Here is a 6,750-nt window from a genome sequence, read left to right on the forward strand (position 1 = left end):
GGTATGACCGCATTGACCTCGAGGGAACGGCTCTGCTGGCTCGTCTTGTCCTCGGGCTCGGAGGTGAAGATGATGTAGGTGGCATCTTCGGCCAGATATCGGCCGCCATGGTGCACTTGGTTAGCCTCGTGGTGCTCGAGGTTGGCGTTCTCCGCGCCGGCTTGGCCACCCGGCCCGCCGGCTGGTGGAGGCGGGGGTGGAGGCGGGAGAGGTTCACCACTTGTCAGCCGCTTCATGAAGTGGCAGTCGCGGGTGAGGTGGTTGGAGGGGTTCTTGCCGCTGTGGTACTTGCACGGCAAGTCGAGCATCTGCTCGAAGGTGTACTTCGGCTTCCACTGCCGGTCTTGCTTCTGGCGGCGGCTGCCGCCTGCCGCGTTGTCTGTCACGGCGGCTACGTGGGCGGAACCGTACCGGCGGTCCGGCTGGTCGCTGTGACGCTTGCCGCGGTAGTTGTCCCGCCGGCTGCCATGAGAGGCGCCGTCTGCCGGCTTGTGCTCAGCCGACTTGTGGTGGTCCCGCCTGGAGGGAGCCGGTGCTGGGTCAGCCGGCGCCTTGCCGGCTTCTTCCGCCAGCGCGTATTTGTCCGCGATGGCCATCAAGGCGGCCATCGACTTGGGGTCACTGCGGCGCAGTTTGTGCCACAACATGGTGTTTGGCCGGCAGCCTCCCATGAAGAAGCTGATGGCCTGGATCTCGTGCACGCCCTCGCAGGAGTTGCGCATCTCGCACCAGCGCGTCAGGTACGCGCGATCCGTCTCGTCCGGGCCCTGCTTGCACATCTCAAGCTGCTGAGGGCGACCCGGCCGGCGGTAGGTGCCGGTGAAGTTGCTGACGAAAGCCTCTTCGAAATCCAGCCAGCCGTTGATGCTGCCGGCTGGCAGGTTGTTGAGCCAGGTGCGGGCGGAGCCGACCAGCATCAGGGGGGAGTAGCGTACCGCCCACCGCTTGTTGCCCCGAGAGATGCCGACTGCGGTGGAGTAGTCCTGCAGCCAGTCCTCCGACTTGGCGGTGCCGTCGTACTTGGGCGTGTCGCGGGGGAGCTGGAAGCCGTCGAGCACGGGCTCGTTGGCGATGCGGGGCCCGAAGCACTTGGGGCAAGCCGGCGCCTCCTCTTCCGCGATGCGGGATTCGACCAGCCGATCGAGGCGGTCTCTGGCGTCGGTGGGCTCGATGCGGGGGCCCAGCCGGGAGCGTGTCGGCTGGCGTGTACCGGCTGCTTCTGGAGCCGGCCGGTGCTGACGGCGGGGCTCGGAGTCTTGCTCCTGGTTCCGGCTTGGTGGAGGCCGGCTGCGGCTGCTGCCGCTCGGCTGGTGGCTCGGCCGGCCCGAACTTGCGTGCGTGGCCCGGGAGTCACGGTGCCGGCTTGGTGCTGGGGAGGCGGACTCGGCCGTGTCCCTGGCGCCTTCCCTGTCGTTGCCTGCAGCGCCACGAGCGTGAGAAGCTCTAGGGGCATTGACATACCTGGGGTCGGCCGCCTGCTTGTTGGCTGCGTTGAGCAGCTCAGTCACCCGCTTGGTCTGGCGGCGTAACTCTTCGCCTTCAAGGCGGTTCAGCTCTTCTGCGGCGGCTTCTGCCGCGCGCATGTTCTTGTCGGGGGTGTTGTAGACGGGTAGCTCCGCGGACAAAGTCGGCGAAGGAGCGCCGTCGCGGGCGATCTCAACGCCAAGGTCGCGGCCCCTGCGGCGGATCTGACCGGCTCGGCTGGGACCGTCGCCACCTGGAGTGAGGCCGTGGGCGCGGTTGTACTCGCGCTGGGTGATCTCCATCTGGCGCTTAGCAGCAGCCAGTTCTTCGGTTTGCTTGAGGAGGAGCTGGCGGTGTGCCTCCAAATCCGCCTCGATGGTGGTGGTGTCGCCGCCAGGCGTGAGCGGCGTGCTCAGTTTCGCCCAGACTTCGTCCAGCCGGGACGGTGGCGGTGGCGGCCTGGCGCCTGAGCCGGAGGCGTTTGGGTCGATGTTGCGCTCCAGGCCGGGGCCACGGGTGCGCGGGTTCTTGACGAGGGGCTCCTCGCCAGCCATCATGACTTGCACGACGGCGGGGCTGGCGGGAGCGCTGCTGCCGGCTCGCGGAGGAGGGCTAGCGCAGCGCAGCACCTGCCGCGGGTAGCGCGGCAGTGCGACGGTGGAGACGTAGACGTCGTGGCCGCCGAAGGAGATGACGCTGCCGCCGGCTGGGAAGGGCCGGTCAGCGAAGCAGCCAGCGTTGTCGCTGACGCAGTCGAGGGAGCCGAATCTCCAGATCAAGCCTGAAGCGACTCGCTCGCCGGTGGTGATGGTGAGGCCCGTCCGGATGAAGACACCGGCCGAGGACGCTGAAGGCCCCACGGTGGGCGCCAAATGTCGTGGTATCGTCACGGCATATGCCATAGGGTGGCTAATCGGAGTGGTTCCTGAGGGATCTCACGGCGGTATCCGGATGCGGGTATGGGCACGAGCGACACGGCGACGTACCCAGGTTCGAGGCCCTCCGATGGAGGTAAAACCTCTACTCCTGCTATGAGTGTATATGATGATCACACAGTACAATGGTGCTCCTAGAGCTATGTCCGGCTGCTCCTGAGAGGCTAAGGGAGACTATGATCTCTCTCGCAGGGCAGCTCTATAGGTGGGATGAAGCAATAAATGATCGATCCCCTGCACGAGAGGGGGTAGTGCGGCTTATATAGGCGCCGGCACTTTACATATAAGACCCTATAGTTTACTGGCCGGCTTGGCCGGCTCCGGCTTCCGCTCCTTCCCGAGGCGGTGACGTCAGGAGTCGTTGAGGCATCGTGGCCCGTCCCATCCGGCTGCCACGGTCAGCGGTATGGAGAGGAGGTGTCCCTGTCGCCGTCAGCCACTGTAGCCAGTACGGATCGTCGTAAGCCCTGACGGCCTGTCCGGCGCGTGGCACTATTGCTCCACAGTGCCCCGCGTTTTACGGAAGATGGAGTCAGCGTGGACTTTGGGAACCCGGATCACCAACCCGGTTCCTTCCAGCGCAAGACTCACCAGCCTCGAGTCGGTCTGAGATACAAACCCCAGTCGGATATGGCTTGTAGAAGCCGGCCCAGCTACAGCATTGGTGGCCGTAGCCAGGCCGACTAGGACCTAGAGCCAGCCGGCTTCCGGACCAGCCGGCCACGGCGCCAGCCGGCTGCTCCTCAGCCGGCCTTTGCCGCGAGCCGGCCAGTGGCCAGCCGGCTGCTCCGCGTCCATTGCCCTATCCGGGGTCTTCCCCCCGACAGGTAGCCATTTTAGCAACAGTAAATAAAGCAAACTAGATAAAGTAAAGGCAAGTAACTATTTTTTTTGTGTTTTTGATATAGCAAACAAGATAGCAAATAAAGTAAAACTAGCAACTAATTTTTTTGTATTTTGATTTAGTGCAGCAAACAAAGTAGTAAATAAAACTAAGCAAGACAAAAACAAAGTAAAGAGATTGGGAAGTGGAGACTCCCCTTGCAGCGTGTCTTGATCTCCCTGGCAACGGCGCCAGAAAAAGAGCTTGATGGCGTGTAACTCACACGTTCGTTGGGAACCCCAAGAGGAAGGTATGATGCGCACAGCAGCAAGTTTTCCCTCAGAAAGAAACCAAGGTTTATCGAACCAGGAGGAGCCAAGAAGCACGCTGAAGGTTGATGGCGGCGGGATGTAGTGCGGCGCAACACCAGGGATTCCGGCGCCAACGTGGAACCTGCACAACACAACCAACGTCAGTAGGGACAACCCATTTATCAAGTGTTGCGTTCATTTCACAGAGCAACAGTGACAGTGGCATGTGCTCTCATTGGTCCACTGAGTCCAGTACACCAACCGTTCCAGAAGAAATAGATGTACGAGGCTCTATTTTGGATTGCTTGCTATGTTATATCAGATCAATGATGCTCTTGAAATTGGAGGTCTTTTATTGCATCATATGATGTTGTAACTTGTTTTATCTAAATTTCAGGCTTCAAATAAAGCTACAAAGGCAGAAGCAAGGGCCAATGCCTCAAGTATTGATGTTTCACAAAGCAGCAGTGAGAGTGCATATTGCTCGCATAGGCCCATGGTATCTATTGCTCAACTTAATCCCGCACAAAGAGATTTGGGGGATGCACTCCAAGAGGCAGTTGATATATTTGGGCGGGAAAACAAAGATACTGATGAAATAATTGCCAAGACACGCCAGGAGATACATGAATTGAAAAATAGGCAAACTTTGACAGAAAATGTTCTAAAGAATCTCCTATGCACTTGTCATGGTAAGCCAGTTGTGATGTGTCTGGGAATTGAAGGTGTCTAAATAAACTTTGATTCTGTTGTTCAGTCAAGTGGACTGCTGATGCCAATGCTGTAATTACTTACTGCTCAAAATTTCGTTCAAAATTTCGTGGTCTGTAATAATTGCAAATTTTGTTGTTGTACTAAATTAGATATGTTCCATGTGGCTGTTGTATTTTGTGTGAAATAATATCCTGTTGTGTAATTCAATTAAACTATAAATCGGCTGCATGCTGAAAATTTGAATCTGAGCGCACGTGTGAACTGTTTTCTGCTCGTAATGCAATAAAGGCTGTTTCTTCGAAGACTATGAACATGGTAGCCCATTAATAATACCTTAATAATTATGCCTGCTAGCAAGATAGATGGTCCTTATTATAGTCAGGCATGCCAACTTGTATGATTAAAAGTCGTTCCTACACATTAAATCTACCATCTGCATTTTTCTCTGTAATAACTTTTCTTTTTACACAACTCAAAACTTGTCATGCTAATATGAAATTCGAGATGGCAAAACATGGGAAAGATAAAGATATCACCAAAAACTCTTTCCTGCGAAATGCTGGGTTTTGAAGCCCAAGTCCAAGTCTTTCTCTGCTCAAGTTTTGGAGGAACAACTCCAAGTAGAACGAGTTGCAACAGCTATGCTAAGAACAAAAGTTGCCATCTTGAGATCGAGATTAGAAGCATGTGATGCCCTACTGCACGAGGCCAATCAAGTTCGTTATAATCTCCCAAAGACTAAGAAAATGCCATAGATAATTGGAGATGAACACTACATAGTGAGTACATTGGTCTTGTGAAATGTTTCCTTAGATTATGGCACCTTTCCTACTTTTGTTGGTGGATGCATTTATCTGCGGTTGGGATCAACTTGGTAGTTGTTCCTGTGGATGTTATATAAATTAATTGCATAGCCTTTTTCAATCAGTTCGAACTTAAATGGTATCATAGCCAAGGTCTCAAGTTTGAATTGTCGAACGTGTGGTTTAATTTAATCTCAGTCGGGCGGCAAAATCTCCCACCAATCCTGAAATATTTCAAACGCATTTTTGAATTGGATTAAGAAGATAGGGACAGAGATCCAGTGCCCCCACGTTCACAGGGCACAACGTGACCTGAGGCTTCCCATCCACCATTCGTTTCAATCCAATGGCAAGGAAAGCAACAACGTGACCCAATTAATTTCTGCTGAACTGAAGAGCTGCAGTGTTCTCTCGAACGTGAAGAAATAGAGAAGGTAACAGAAGATGATTTCGGTCCGAGCGCATCTGGCCAGGCTAAAAATGCGTCTGGTACACGCTCCAGCGGAGCGACGCATAGTGACTGGGCCATTCACAGCGACGCAAACATGCCTAAATATGCGCCTCAGATCCGTCGCGCGGACGCTGCGTGGACGCGTAAAGTGTCCGCTCGCGTCTGGCTGACGTTTCGTTGGGCCCGCCTGGAAGTGACCTAGCGTCGATGCGTCTTCTCAGCGGCGCCGCTTCGGCAGTCTGCAGTCGTGTAAAATGGCGATGCCTCGCGTGGCACGAGCTGTCACCTACCTCTGCGAATGGTGATGCCATGCGTGCTGCGGCCGCCTCGTGCCTCCGACCTATATAAACAGGAGCGCACACATATCATCTCCTCCCACACTAAACAGCGGTGAGTAGGAGGTTGAGCGACATCAGCTAGGGTTTAGTGTGGGAGGAGACGATATGCGCGCACCCCTGTATATATATGTCGGAGGCAGGCGACGGCCGCTGCACGCGTGGCGTCGCCATTCGTAGAGGTAGGTGACGGCGCGCGCCACGCGAGGCATCGCCATTACGCGGCCGCAGACTGCCGAAGCGGCACCCTAAGAAGACGCATCGACGCTAGGTCACTGCCAAGCGGGCCCAACGAAACATTCGCCAGACGAGAGCGGACACTTTACGCGTCCACACATCGTCCGCGCGACGGATCCGAGACGCATATTTGGGCATGTTTGCGTCGCTGAGAATGGCCCAGTCACTATGGTCGTCCCGCTGGAGTTTGTACCAGACGCATGTTTGGCCCGGCCAGATGCGCTCGGAACCGAAATCATCTTCTGTTCCCTTCTCTATTTGTTCAGGTTCGAGAGAACACAGCAGCTCTTCAGTTCAGCAGAAATTAATCGGGTCACGCTGTTGCTTTCCTTGCCGTTGGATTGAAACGAATGGTGGATGGGAAGCCTCAGGTCACGCTGCGCCCTGTGAACGTGGGGGCACTGGATCTCTGTCCAAAAGATAGATGATGATCATGGTAGTAACCGGTATTTAATGTGATGATGATTTGATTTTGCACTCGGCCATGAACAGAGGTACTAGTACGGTCTCACAATTTTTTATCATTATAGTTGGACCTTAGCCAAATTCAAAATCTCATAGCGGCAAAACTTCCCGCCCACAAAATACAAAAATTTCACACGCTTCCAAATTCCCATTCTACCCCTGTGGAGATGACAGCAAAGTCGGTTGGTGGGGGGGTCTGCCCGTCATTTTTT

The sequence above is a fragment of the Lolium perenne genome, chromosome 5 (genome assembly GCF_019359855.2).
Source record: "Lolium perenne isolate Kyuss_39 chromosome 5, Kyuss_2.0, whole genome shotgun sequence".
NCBI lineage: Eukaryota > Viridiplantae > Streptophyta > Magnoliopsida > Poales > Poaceae > Lolium > Lolium perenne.